A 16,481-nucleotide genomic window follows, 5' to 3' on the forward strand; every position below is an offset into this window, starting at 1 on the left:
ATATTGCATGTGTGTATATATATAAAGATTTTGACAATTTGTCAATTAGTTTGCGATTCATAATTTGCTTGCCGAAGTCGACTTATTTAAAAAAAAGTATTTTATATATAAAATTCTCAGGGAGAGTGTTTAATCATTTGGAAAAATTTTAAAATTTTTTTATAATTTCAATTAACTTTAAATTAATTGGTAATTTTAATAATTTTATTATTTATTAAAAAAATTACTAAGTGACGCGTAGGATATTGTTCTTGAAAGTTCAAAAAGTCTAGTGTTCGAAAATATTTTAATAGTTTCGGTGGAGTGGTACATAAATTGCATTTTTTCGCTTAAAGATATTTTTTTATATATATATAAAAAAAAGCGAAAAAGATAATCTTGTTGGGTGTTTTTTATTCGATTTTGTTTTAAAAACTATATAAATACATTTTATCAAAAAAAAAAACAGTTTTTAATTAAATATTGAAGAAGGAAAAAAAATTTACAACAAAAAGGAAGAAGAAAAAAGGTATTGATGTGATTTTAAACGGATAATATTAAGAATAGTGCAGTTACAAAGTCCACCACCCTTTAAAAAGCTGCACATATTTTACATATATTAATATATACAATCATATATATATAAATATAATATATATCTATGCACATATATATATATATATACACTTATATATATGAATTCAAATATATATTTATAGATATAAAAAGTGTGAGAAATAATCCCACAATATAATTTTTAATGTCGTATTATTCTAGGTTATGGCGCCGTCGTCTGTATTTTGACGTAAGGGTTTGTATGTGTATGTGAATATATCTTTATGAAAGAAAAAAAAACGTAAAGGCGTTTTTACGAATAAAACCACAATTAAATTATTTTATAATTTTGTGCATATGTAATTTATTTTAGTTCGTTCAAAAACTTAATTTTCTAATAGAAAACTTATTCCAAAATAGGTAGATAATCGATATTAAAATTATCATTTTGTCTCATTCATAGCAAGATGTATGGGTACCTACTAGCTACATTGTATGTGTGTGTACATTTTTCTGATGTTTCAAGTAGATTGATTCTCTTGTTTAATCATTGGTCTCTTGAAAATATTCTAAGACAGGGAATCGAGTTTACATTAATAATAATGCTTTTTAATTATTTTAGAATTAATTAATGGTAATATAAAATTTAAATATTCAATATTACCATTAATTATTATAGTAATATTGAGTATATTATATTAAGAAAGTATGTATTGGCTATAGGTACATAATGTCTACAAGATTTCATACATATTTGCATACAATGTATATATGTATGTACCTATCTATACCCAGATTTGTGAATTCATTTTAACAATACAGCATCCACAGCCGCATAAATTCTAGTAAAGATCTATAAGAATATAAAAAATTTTAATTGCTTTACTTTACATTATAGTTTTACACGTTATATTATTTATTACCAACATATATATATATATATATACTTACCTACACTTATACACAAACTCATATACCAAAGCATATCTAGCGGAGAGATATCACATTTTTGCACTTGCGAAATTTCGTTTCAAAAAAAAGAAAAAAATTTCACTGATCTCTTTTTCGCGTTTGTTTTCTTCTTGAATAAGTAAGCGACTTATAAAGAAATACATAAAATATCAATGAACTTTAATGACTTAAAATTATACACATGTGAAAATGTTACTAAATATACTTAAATAAATATACTTACTATTTGTAGAAATAAAAAAAAAAACATGTTTCACATGTTTCCAAGCGTAAACACTACATGACAAACATAATACAAATATACAAGCTCGCCATATTTAAGTCGAAAAAACAAATTTAAAATTGCAATAAATGCTTTTGCAAAGAAATCGAAATGAAAATATTGGTAGAATATTTCTAAAATTAACATAAAATTACTTTTATTTTTTGCTAGAATAGATTCATATCCATCTATAACCCAGCCGTCACATCCATCTGTAATTCTATACGTATTTTTTTTTTAAATTTTATTAACAACTCAGCAGCTAGAAAAATATCCTAAAAAAAATCTGTTGCCGGTTCTTTATATACATAAATGTATATATTCATGTATGTACACATGTATAAGTATGCTGTGTAACAAAACTCAAATATAATATACCTAAGCCGATATATATACATATATACGTTTAAATATGTACAGATGTACATCTACCCACTTAATATTCCCGATATGTATTTTTATTTTTCTTATTATTTTTTTCCTTTGCAAACTAGTTTTAATGCAATTTTTGCAGAACTTCAATGCAGATATTATAATATACCGTATATGTAGATAGATTGTTAAGTATGCTTGTGTGTAGGTATAGTTATAACAAACTTTAATTTTTTTTTATTCGATTTTTTTTTTTTTCATATTCGGCTGGGATAATTTGAGATTTTCAATTCTCAGATACTTGAAGGTGCTTATTAACATTGCATTTTTAAAATAAATAGTACCTACCTATAAAATTAATAATTAAATTAAAAAGTGAAAAATAAGTGATAATTAAAACAAATTTACACTCAAGTTACTATTTATTGAAGGTGTATAACTAAATTTAATTTTTACCTGTCGTGGTGGCATATGCATATATATTTATATATGTACATATATACATATGTATAAATAAATCTGTAACACATCATTTCTTTTACATCCTTATGAAAAAGTGAAATTCATTGTCGTGTCTGCAAAGCGCATTGATGACAATTTGTAATTTTTAGGTTATCTTAGATTATTTTTAACATTATAATATAAAATCAATTTAAATTAAATTGAAATATATTTTAAGATTTATTTCACTTACATATTTATAATTAACAATTTTTTAACTATCGAAAATTATAAAATTTTACAATGTGTTCTTATTAAAAACTACTTTGTTGAAAAAAATTTTTATCGATTTTGTAAAAATGTCAGAAAGTGACGTTTTTTTTTTTCTTTGTCAGGTACATATGGTTCGGTTAACGTAGATGTACGATATGAGAAAAAGGATATTTTATTCTTATAGAAATTCCAGTAGCAAAATCTTAACAAATTTAAAGAAATAGAAAGAAAAATTGAACATTTTAGTTAGTTTCCTGTACTGTTACTTTACATACATATACATATGTATGTACTTATGCACATTTGTATACCTTAGTGAAACTCAAGTTAAAATCACAATAATTATGAAATTAATGATTAAATAGAAAGATATTTTCAATACTTCTAATCATCGATATTAGGAGGCGGGAGTTAAAACGAAATACATTTTTTCAAAAGAGGTATGTATATGTATATGTATGCATATAGGTACAATTTATGTTATTACAGATGTTAACATGTAACGTTTGTTATACAGAAATTTTTAAGTAAATTTTTTTTAAGAAAGTGCCTGATTAAATTAAAAAATATATATGAAATAAATTTTTCGGTAAAACTATTTTAAATCAAAATCTATAAGTATTACTTCATCATTATTAAAATTGTAATTTTAACTAATAATATTCTTATGTTAGTACCGAAAGTGAAATTTTATATTAAAAAAAAAAACTTACAATAATTATTTTAGAGATTCGAAAAAATTGCCGCATACTTAAAATTACATACCTTACTAGTTTTTTAACGTAGGAACAGTATTAAATTAACGGTTCGGGTTAATTGATTTTAGTTTAAAATTGGTCAATTCAAAATTGTTAAATTTTAAAATTGGCCCTCTTTGAATAGTGTTCCTAAGTTGGACATTTTTTTTTATTTCCTTGAACAACAAAACCTAGTATTTTTTTTTCCTCCAAAAAACGCCTCCAGTTAAATATTTTCTTATTGTATTTTAAGAATCACAATTTTCAGCCTGATAAAAAAAAATTCTAAACACTTCTTCTTTATTGCGTGTGATTTTGAGTGTAAAATGCATTTTTATAACTTAAAAATTTTTGATTTAATCTTAAGAGGTTTTATGAACACAATTAGTTTGTCTTTTGATTTCTCTCAAATAATAAAAATTACAACTATTATTATCATTAGTTTATTATTGAACAGCGTATGGATTACACAATCAAAATTTTAGGCATGAGTCTAGGTACAAATATTTGGCCGTTTATAGTGACAAATTCTTTTTTTCTTCTAGCCAGGAAAGAATTGTGGACTTCAATTGTTGAAGATGTACTAATAGTAGATGCCAATGTCTAAGATTTAATTCATTTTTGAAATTTTGTTTTCCAAAAATTCTCAAAATAGTACACCAATTATGTTTAAGATCATATAACTGGAATACGTACCTGAGCAAAAAATTTTCATTCACCATTAAATAAATAATCCGATTGTGAATTATTGCAAAAATTTTTCCCTAAACATTTAAGAGTTTTCGGCGAAACTGTGTAGGTACGTAATTAATATTGAATATGTTATACTTATAGATGTATGATGTTTTAAATATGTATGTATGTATATGTTTCTCGTTTTGCGTAAGCATTTTAGGTTCAAAATAAAAAAATAAACAAAAATAAAAAAAAAAAGATAATATTGACCACCATTCCATTTTATTAAATACTTTAAATAAAAATATTATTTGTAAATGCCTATAGTTGTTTAATAAAAATACATGTATATATGTATATACATATATATCTAGTATTTCTTGTAAATTCAACAATCATTGAGAAAACTTGCAAAATTTTGCAAAAGAAAATAAGAAAAGTGTTGCAAATTTCACATATTTCATAAAAGTTGATTTTATTATTTTTTCTATTGAAATCTACTTTTTCCCTTTTTCTACTTATTTCTCAATTAAAAAAAAAAAAAGAGAAAAAAAATCTGCAAATTTCGTTTAACATACCGATTTAAAATATTGTTTTCTTTTTTTATGTTCAAACTTATCTACATATTTATAAATATTTTGCACACATCTATGTATGTATGCCTCGCATTATAATTATATTATTATTATTATATATTATTATTATATGTATATATATATATATGTATATATATATACATATATACATATATCAAAAAATCATTTATTTCGAATAAATACGCGAATTCGCCATTCTCTAACCGGTGTTATCACTTATTTTCTTTTTCTTTATAATGTGGTAAAGTTAAATAAGAAGACGAAAAAGCAAAAAAAAGAAAAAATTAAAAATAAAATAAAAAAAATGAAGTATAAGTAATGTATAAAAGAAAAAGTGAGTATTACAGAAACCTAAAGAGTTCAATAAACTCCACATGTATTCATATACATACATACATACATATATACTTACATCACAAAAACATAACGAATCTATAATGCATAATATATTATGTGGTGAAAAGCAACAATCAATTTATTAATATTATAAGTAGACGTACACTCATACAATACAAATTTTTAATTATAATTATTATTGAAATATATATATACATATATACATTAATATTTCGGCTCGAGGTTTCTATATTAAAGAAAGCTTATACTTACACACATGTGTTTGTTTTTGATTTCCCATAGGGACATAGGAAGTTGCTTAAATTATATGTGTATGTACAATTTATTATTAACTCACTGTTCTAATTATTTAATAGTTTTACTGCTAGTTCTAAACAATTTTCCTGATTCCAAAATCTCAGAAACAGAAAGGTTGTTTAACAATTGGAATTTATGCTGATTGCTGAGTTTTCAGTCACGTAGATTTTCATGTGACTGAATACCTTTTTCAATAAGCTTTTAATTCTTACTTTGAAGCTGCTTCTTAATAGAAACAGTGATAAAATTCGAGTAATACCTATATGTATTTATTGTAATATATTTCTAACTTCTAAAATTTCAAAAGTTACACCCAAAAAAAAAAAAAAAAGAAAATGAATAATTATTAAAAAAAGATTTCGTTTCAAAATAAATAATGTTTTTAATTAATTTTTAAATGTACAATCATTTTTTAATTCTATTGAAAAATTAACCGGTAAAACTTTCATAATGAACTTACTTCATTTATGCTTTTTTTTTTCTAAATCTTATTTAAATTACTTTTTGTCTTAAAAAAAAAAAATTTACTGTCAATACAAAAAATAGAACAAAAACAGAATTAAACATACGGTAAAGGCAAATTGTTTAGAATTGACAATAAAATTGTAGTTTTCCTAATTTCGGTCATAAAATCAATTTGAAGCTCTAAGAATTGAAATTCTGTCATACATTTAGAAAAATTATTTCGCACATTTACATAAATGACTGAATTTTTTTTGCGTATTAAAATTTACTACTTGTTTATAAATTGTAAAGCAATGTTCATCTTTACAGTTCAGAATTTGATTAATTGCAGTCGTAGCTCATTTATGTTACTGCTTTATTGTCAAAGCAGTCCGTTTTAAATTGTAATTTTTCGAAAGTTCTTATTTCGACACAATATGTAAAAAGAATTAGCAGTACTACTGTTTTTAGTTTTATCGTTGTGTTCTCCTTAGCACTTGAAATCTGAGTTGGTAAGAACTGAAGAAGACTTTCTTCAAACTTAGATTAATCTAAGTTTAAATTTATCAAAAACATTTTCATGATCCCTTATACGTGTACAGCTTTTGACTTTTTTTAATTAGTGCCAAATTATTCATGTTAAATTACGTGCCTCGTACTTTTGTGTTTTAATTTCAAAAGGTTTAAATAATTTGACTATGATAATTACTTAGATAATTCGAAAAAAAAAATTAAACAAGCAAACGAAATTTATGTCGGCTATTTACATAGTATACATCAGTATATAGTACCACCTCTCGGATTATTCTCGTAGTACACAAGTTGAGAAACATGTTATTAGTCATTTACATGCGCTGTTGTTATTTTTAAATATTTGGTCTAGGTTGCAGGACCACCTTTTTTAATTGATACAATTTATTTTTTGTATGACGTTTACATTTTATGTACCTAAAAAAAAAAATAGTATGTTAATAATTTATTTTGTGAAAATTTAATTATTATACATTTAGTATCTTATAAAATAAATAAGCAACGAATTAGTTGCCAATCTAACAAATATTAATATTTTAGAATATTATTATACGTATAGAAATTAATATAGGTCAGGCATGATGAAATCAGTCTTACAGAATCGGCAGCAATCCGTTACAAATATATTCATATTTATATATGTATGTATATATGTGTGTTGGCAAATGTTAGTTAAAATATACAATAAATATCACTAGTTATAAATGGATTGAAGATTTATCTGTGATTTTTTGTTATTCAAAATTTATTTTGATTTCTTTTGAAATTTTCTTTCTTTAATTTTTTTATTAAGTCTTCTATTTTATAATTATTATAAGTTATTCTCTTTCGTTTTAATTTGTTTTTTTTTTTTTGCAAACTAGTTGAATAAAATATAAAAACATACAATATAAAATGAAGACTTAAAAGAATTTCGTCGTAATTTTGTATGATATATTTAGATCAGGGCTGTCGTTTGGGTTCCAAACAAATCTTTTTGCTCTCATTGGTCTAAGTTTGCTCCGTTGCTCAACTACTCGACAAAAAGCTGCGATTTGTGAATTATAAGTACCAGTTGGTTGACCGGTTTAGTTGTCTTGCGCGACCCTAATAAGCACAGATGGGACGTTTTGTTACCACTTCCTAATGGATACAAATTTACGTGATGTTTTGTTTTTCAACATTATTATTGGAGAAATTTATATTAAACCTAGTTTCTTCGTCTATATTAATGCTTAATTGTGTTGCGCTACATGTTTATACCAAAGTTTACGTCTAGAGGTACCCATAAACATATCAAGGTTAAGCAATTATTAATAAGTTTCAATTCAATTTTAAATATAGATTCCTTAAAAAATGAATAACAAAAAATCTCACAATGAATTTAAGAATAATGAAATATCAGAATAAATTAGCAATTAAAAATTAATTAATATAAAAATAGTGGAGTAATTTATCATATTAGGATATGAGGTTCCTTTTCAAACTTGAAACGTTCAGATTTTTCTTTGGAAAACCGATTACTTTTTAAAATTCTAAAACGACAACCCTAATTTAGATTTACCTTCGAGTTGAATATGTATGTATTGTATACATACACCACACACATACAAACAAAGTGGATTATTCGCGTTTATATTATTATGCTTTTAAAGTTTTAATTAAACATTGTGTTCACGACACTTGTATATTAAGTTTTTAGTATGTGATCGCGTTTGGCAAATATTAACCGTTTGAGTGCCAAAAATTTATATCTTTACCTCAAAATGCCGTGTAAAAAATGACTTTTTAAAAAAATCATTTTCTAAAAACTTCTAAATTTTCATCGATAATAATTAACCGATTTTCTTGAATTTTTCTGTGTTTTTTTGGAGAATTATAGTAGTTATTGAAATAAAGTAAACAATATAATGAACACAATATTTTATTTAGAAAAAAAAAAGAAAAAAACATGAAATAAAATAAATTAACAATTGTGTTTTCCTGAATATTCGGTGTGCACTCCTTTCTTGCACCGAATGCAGATCCATGTTGATCGACGTAGTCCCGCACCATCCTTGTGACTACAGACCACACAGCGACACATCATTACTTTGGTCAGTATAATCATCACTCGAACTATCACAAGTTTCGGACGAGAAACTTCGCGAAGTATTTGACCGCGACATTTTACGTATAAGAATCGTTGAATATCAAAATTGCAAAAAAATATCTACTTCAAAGAATAACACGAGTTAGGTTTACTGTGAAGAAAAAACACGGCTGGTAAATGCGCACTGTTCGGCACTTTTCGGAAACATTCGATTCGACGAAAATCGACGATCGGCATTCTAACGGTTAAGATCTTCAAAAGAATTTCATATGGTTATTTTTTATTTTATTATTTTTGTTTTTATTTTTATTTTCTAAAAATATCTTAAAACTTATCATTAGCTTTTTCAAAAATCAAATTAATTTATTTATTTTTTTTTTTCTTATTTTTATATTTAATTTTTTTGTGTTATGTAGAAAAATTTTTACGTCGAAATTATAATTTATAATTATTGTACGTTTAATTTTTCTCTTGTTCTTTTGTTGTTTTTTGTCTTCTTGCTCTATATGTCATGATGTTATATAGTAAAAATGAATAGAATTTCATACATGTGTACACAATTGAGATTGAATAAATGAATTATAAAAATTGAACTAAATGAATGTAAATAAATAAATAAATAAAATTTTTTAAGTAAATTAAAAGATAATAAGAGTAGGTTATACATGTTTGTATGTATGTAGTAAAATAATATTTAAGAGAAATAAATAAATAAATACGAACTAATGTAGACAATTTACTATAAATTGAAAGCTTGTATTGAAATAATAATAAATAAATGTGGCCAATACATCTGATACAATAATTTTATAGAATGTAAACGTACACATGTGTGCACAATATGTGTATATCTAATTGCTTTATAGGTACATAATTGTAATAATTTTTTTGTAATATAGAATGGTACTTTTAGATATACAATTAGATTCGCTTGTTAAGAACATCAAAAATTGCAAGATTTTCGTCGTTAATACCCAATTTTTTCTACAAGTGAGTTCAATAAGCACAAATTTTACTTCTAACCAAATTTGCTACTCATAGTACGTACCTATATCTAGTATAGAAGAGTTTTACTAGTAAAAGAGTTTTAATTTTATGCAAGTTGCTTACATATATGCAGACCCGACCGTTTATTGTTAGTTTTGTAATATTAAAAGTTTTTTAAATATTATTTCCATTTATATTCCCAATTATTTAAAATTCAATATGTTTTATGAGTTATACAGTAAAATCTTATTATAAAGTACAAAAATATTTAAATAAATATATTTGAAAGAACATTGATTCTTTATGAAAGATTATTACAAGTAGAACATAAGAATCAAATATGCATGTATACAAGAACATTAAGTACGCTGAAGAAATTAAAATTTTACTTAATAGTTATTAATTAGCAATATAACATGAAAGCTTCAAAGATTTGATGTGATTTAAAATTGTTTGGATTGGAATTTTATGAAGTAATTCGAAAGAAATTCAAATGTTTTCCAGATTATTAAAAATTTTTTTTTTTTTATTTTGAGAAACCTGATTGTTTAAGTATTTTGTCTTAAATGTCTTATTCTTAATAGAGTCTTCAGTCATATACATATTTATATACATACATAGGTACAAATTAAAAATATTTTCGCAATTAATTTATTACAAATTTTGAAAAACTACAAAGTTGTATGTATACATTCATATATATATGTATGTTGAATCATTTTTACTCATATTATGAGCATTTTTTTGTTTTAATAGCATGTCGTCATACATACATATATTTTACAATGTTATTTATAGTACTTATATATTGTATTTTTTATTACGTATTTAGATAAGATTAAATCAAGTAACCCAAGAAAAAAAGGTAAAATGTCATAAATTATAAGGAAGTGTTGGTTCCGAACTTTAATCTAGTATTAATACTATTAGATTTCAATACTTAATTTATTGATAGAAATAAAATAAAATACATGTAATTCATTAGTTATAATTAAAATAAGTATATAAACTTCGGGTTAAACTCTAGAACATTATCCGATATTGTTATAATATATTGGGGGCTATAAACACATTAGTAATTTTTACTTACCATAGTAATTTTGAATAAATCAATATTTAAAATTAAGTTTAAAAATGACTTGGCGACACGAAATTTTGAATTTATTGAAAAAATTTTTCTGTCCTCCACTCCATTTTATTGAAGAAGAAACCACTACAAACATTATTCAAAAATGTATTTTCTTTATATTTGATTTCTACTGTTCAAATAATTTTCTGAAAATCAAACAATTTTAATGTAAACAACTTTTTTAAGACTAAATTTTTTCAAATTCTTTAAGTAGAACTAATTTTGTTGCAAGTTGCAGTTATGATAATCCGACTGTGTACTCAATGTGAAACTTAATACTCTTAAATTAAGCCAGTTAAAACATATTACTCGATATTTTATTTCCTTTCGCATACTTACCTGTTATATTGCTTTATTATAAGACAGGAAGGGGTTAATTATTTGTTTTTGATTTATTTATTTAAAAAATTGTTAACATTACACAAAAAAAAACATTTAAAATCAATAAGCGATAACTGATAATTAAGTTTTTATACCCTGCACTTCGTGAAGGGTATATTAACTTTGGTATGGAGTTTGTAACTACTTGAAGGAGTCATCTGCGGTATGGACATATATATATATTCTTGCTCAGCGTAAAATTCTGAGTCGATTTAGACATGTCCGTCTGTCCGTCCGTCCGTCCGTCCGTCCGTCCGTCCGTCCGTCCGTCCGATCGCACGATAACTCAAAAACGAATAATGCAATCGACACCAAACTTTCACAAGTTTTTTCTTTTGTGCCAAGGACGAGCCCTATTGTTATTGGACTAATTCGGACAACGGGTTCGGGTAGCTGCCATACAACTCAAAGAGTTTATTTTAAATATTTCAAAAACTAATAAAGGTATAAATATAAAATTTTGTATACATGTGTCCAATTATATTCTACACATGCTATAAAAATTATAATGGGATAGCTGCACTGGTTCGGGTGGCTGCCATACAACTTCAACAGCAAATTTTTTATATTCGGCAAAATAATAAAGTCAGATTCATGAAACTTGGCAGTCATGTGTCCAATTATAGGTCAAATATATTTCTGAAGTTTTAGAGGAATCGCTTGACAGGTTCGGGTACTTGCCATACAACTCCAGAAGCTAATTTTAAATATTTGGAAAAATAATAAAGTCAGATTCATGAAACTTGGCAATCATGTGTCCAATTATGGCTCAAATACATTTCTGAAGTTTTGGTGGAATGGCTCGACAGGTTCGAGTAGCTCCCATACAAGTCTAAAAGCTTATTTTAAATATTTGGAAAAATAATAAAGTCAAATTCATTAGACTTGGCAGTCGTGTGTCCAATTATAGGTCCGACATATTTCTAAAGTTTTGGTGCGATTGCTTGACAGGTTCGAGTAGCTCCCATGCAAGTCTAAAAGCTTATTCTTAATATTTGGAAAAATAATAAAGTCAGATTCATGAAACTTGGCAGTTGTGTGTCCGATTATAGATCAGATATTTTTGTGAAGTTTTGATGGAATTGCTTGACAGGTTCAGGTACTTGCCATAAAACTCCAAAAGCTTATTTTACATATTTGGAAAAATAATAAAGTCAGATTCATGAAACTTGGCAGTTGTGTGTCCGATAATAGATCAGATATATTTGTGAAGTTTTAGTGAAATTGCTTGACAGGTTCGGGTGCTTGCCATACAACTCCAAAAGCTTATTTTACATATTTGGAAAAATAATAAAGTCAGATTCATGAAACTTGGCAGTTGTATGTTGAGTTATAGGTTACATATATTTCTGAAGTTTTGGTGGATTTGCTTTACAGGTTCGAGTAGATCCCATACAAGTCTAAAAGCTTATTCTTAATATTTGGAAAAATAATAAAGTCAGATTCATGAAACTTGGCAGTTGTTTGTCCGATTATAGATCAGATATATTTGTGAAGGTTTGGTGGAACTGCTTGGCAGGTTCAGGTACTTACCATACAACTCCAAAAGCTAATTTTAAATATTTGGAAAAATTATAAGGTCAGATTCATGAAACTTGACAGTCGTATGTCCAATTATAGGTCAGACATGTCCGTGAAGTTTCTATAGAATGATTTTAGAGGTTCAAGTAATTGCTACACAATAACGAAAGGTGCAGGGTATAATTCAATCGGTTTATACCGACTGAAACGTTTTTACTTGTTTTTTATATCAATTCATTTTTCGACACGATCTTCATGATTATTGCGTACCTATTAAAGTGGAATGATTCACTTTTGATATTTCGAATTCCGATATCTCTTATGACTATTGCAAATTCATATAACTCATGTATATGCATATAGTATATATATGTATATGTTTACTTAGTCATGTTATTTATTTGTAGGTATAAAATCATATGTTTTTCTAGTGTCTAATATTTTGCATATTTGAATTGGAAATTTAATTTGATTATAATAACCGGTTTCCGGTTTATTATTCAAAACAGTCAAAAATTAAATGGAAAATATATAACAGAAAAAAATTTAACAAGATATTTAAATTTGAAAAATGTGTCACTAGGTATGTATATATATAACTAGAATAAAAGTAATTCACACATTTATTATTTATTTTAAATTGAGCTATTTTTAATAAAATTGTTGGAACAAATATGAAAATTTATTAAAAGTACAATTTAGGATTTTTACAATTTTTTTGAATTAAATGAGTTTGACCGAAAATACTAAGGTTTAAGATTTTTCAAAAAGTAAGTAATTTTTCGTGTTATAATTTCTACCTAATTATAACACGAGCTATAAATCTAAAAAAAGAACTACAGCAACGTGTTTTTCGCAATTATTTTTTAGTTAGCATAAGAACGGCAACGTGGACGATTTCCTTTTTTAACCCAAAACAATAGCTCAAACTTTAGTAAACTTATGTAATGGTAATATCATTAATTTATATCAGACTTACTATTTCCGGTTACTAACATGAAATTTCGAGTTAAGAATGTGAAAATTTTTTCTCCAAGCTTAACATTAATTCACAAACCGCCTTTATACCAAATTGGAATTCAGATTCAGATAATTATAAACAATAATTACCGAATAAGAACATCGAATTACAAGAAGTCAACACTCGTGTGGTACAGGCATTTTTTTAAATTTAAAAATAGGATTTTATTAGTATAAGGTTAAGGTTATAAATTATTGATTAGCATATTGTTGGGTACACTATTTTCGCGTGCAAGCGTTCTATTATTATATTTTTATACACTGTAAGCGTTTTAAATTTTAATCATCCATTTCTATTATTTGTTTTGTGATTTTTTCTTTTTTAATGTGGAATTTAATTTTTTTAAATTCGCATTGAAAATTTTCAAGTTATCACGCTTTTCTTCTTTCTGTGTTTTAGCTAAAATCAAAAATAAACTAAAAAACACATTTTATTTAAAAGTGAAATTTAAAAAAAAAAGCAACCCCATTAAATGAATTTTTATTCATGTCATTTCATTGAACAGTGGCTCATATATTTTAACGCAATTTATTTTTTGTTTTTCAAAAAATGTACAATTATTTCTGAAAAATTCATATATTTTGGTTCCATGATTCATTCAACATTTTATTCATATAGAAAACTATGCAGTTTTTCATGAAAAGTGATTTAATTACTATGAATTTTCTGACTCTACAAAAAAAAAAATATTTTTATTATTTTAATTTTTCATTTTTCTTTTTATTCTAAAGGCATGATTTTTGTTGAAAAATCTCTCTATTTCTATTCAAGTATATAAGAATATTACGGAATTCATACTTAATAATATCGATTTTAACATAAAACTAGTAAAAACAAACTGGCGCCATAAATTTAATTAAATAGTTATAAGTTATAAGTATACACTGAAATGAAAAGTATTAAGTTTCTATCTTTTTATAGTTCCACGAGAAAAAAACACATTTATATATATATACATTTTTATTGTATAATTGTGTACATGTCATACGTATGTTTTTTTTTTTTTTGTCAAAACAATAAATGAGCAATCACTAAGTATGAGAGATTAAAATTTAGAGGAGGTTTTTGGAAATTTTGATCTTGAGAACGTGAAATGTGTGAAAAATTATAAAGCGATTGATTAATTTTGTTAAATATTTGTAAAAATATTATACAATTTTAAGAGTTAATAATAAAAAATTTAAAGTGTAAGGACTCAAGCAGACATGCTTGGGATTTTAGACTTTTGTAACATTCAAAATCACACACATAAAACTACTGTGTGATCACATGTAATTAAGCAATCAAATGCAAACAATCAAACTGGTTGAAATTTTTAGTTAACGTAATCGATTTGAATTGATGCAATAGTTTATTTGCTTAGATGTACGTGCAACGATTTTACTGAGCTCTATATACAATTTTTAAACAAAAATGTAGGACTAAATTATGTTTCAAGAAAATAAAGATTCTTTTATTTCAAAAAAATTAATTTTATATTTTATACAAAGACCTTGTTTTTTGTCTTAAATAAATATTATTAATATAAGCGAAACTTACGATTGTCTGATATCAGCTGTATGTTTACTTGTAGAAAATATGTACATAGAGAAATGGGGTTCTTAAATTTATTTTCTAAATAATAGAGTTTAAATTAGAAAATTTTTTAAAATTTCAACAAATTTCATTAGATTCTCTTTTATGCTCTTACTAAATTTAACCGCAGTACGTCAGTAAAAAGAGCATTTTACTTTAAAAAAACAAAAACAATAATAACTGTAGTATACGTGTATGTAAATTATATTATTTTTAATAAAAATCAATATAGAATTTTATAAAACAAATTTGGAGCAATTTTTACTTTGTACTTATTATACAGGGTGTGCGAGACTCAATGTATTCTAATATTTCCGAAGCAGAGTGATAGAATACATGCAGATGAACAAAAAACACCTAGTGACATTTTTCTTTTTGGGACCTTGTTCTCGAGTTATAGAGCCTCAAAGTTGAAACATGCAAAAACCGACTTATTTTCACATTTTTATTTATAACTCGGGAAATGTAACAGGTGTTTGTGTTAGGTGTTTTTTGTTCGTCTGCATATATTCTATCACCCGGCTTCAGGAATACCATTCCGTCCCGGACACCCTGTATATAAATATTGTAAATGCAAAAAGGAAGGCATTTAGAAAATTTATTCAATATTTTTTTTTTAATTTCAAAATGCAGTTAACTCATATGTAAGTGAAATGAAAATCGATTCAATGTTATTTAGGAGTTGACCTTTGAAATGCGAAAAAAAAAAATTATTTTACCCACAATATTCCCAAGTTAATGAAATGGGAACGTGAGTGATTTGATTTATATGTACGTTCATATGTATGTTATAGGAATTTTCAGCCATATAGGATATTAATCAAATTTTTAAGAAAAATACACACGAAAAGGTATTCAAAACTTTGAACCATACTTATGAGGTACACAAAGAAATCAGCAAATAAGAATTTTTTATTTCTTAAATATTGTATGATGTTAAAAGAGGGTTTTAAAAATTGAAATTCAAGTAGTTATGTAAAATAAATTTGGCTTGTTGTTTTTTATATTGTTGAAAATTGGAAAATATTATTTAAAAATAGCATACTTAAATGAAAAACTATTTTTACTTTCTTTTTTATTAAATTTTCAGTCACTGAGGGCTTAAGAAATTTCAGATGAACTTTAAAATATAAATATAGAATTGAAACAAGGGGGTAGCTTAGGTGAGCTATGTAGTTTTAAGTAGTTCAAAAAAAATTTTCAAACTTTATACAAAATTTTATTAGAAAATTCTAGATTAAAGTTTTAAAAATAAATATCATAAAAAAATCGTCATTATTAAGTAATTAATTTAATTAATTTAAT

At 25.0% G+C, this 16,481-nt stretch overlaps 1 protein-coding gene across 3 annotated transcripts in view; it reads left to right on the plus strand.

The window, feature by feature from the left end:
• Positions 1 to 57: 57 nt before the first annotated feature.
• Positions 58 to 16,481, plus strand: part of LOC129609775 (nuclear receptor-binding protein homolog) — a 58,682-nt gene continuing 42,258 nt past the window's right edge. For 2 of the 3 annotated variants that reach the window (XM_055521897.1, XM_055521913.1), the window contains exon 1: positions 58 to 508. The gene's annotated coding sequence lies outside the window, so the exon portion shown is untranslated. Of the gene's footprint in view, positions 509 to 756; positions 785 to 16,481 lie in introns of all 3 variants that reach the window. The other variant, XM_055521905.1, reaches the window with a different exon arrangement.

Source organism: Condylostylus longicornis, unplaced genomic scaffold, assembly GCF_029603195.1.
Source record: "Condylostylus longicornis isolate FDR11 unplaced genomic scaffold, ASM2960319v2 ptg000004l, whole genome shotgun sequence".
NCBI lineage: Eukaryota > Metazoa > Arthropoda > Insecta > Diptera > Dolichopodidae > Condylostylus > Condylostylus longicornis.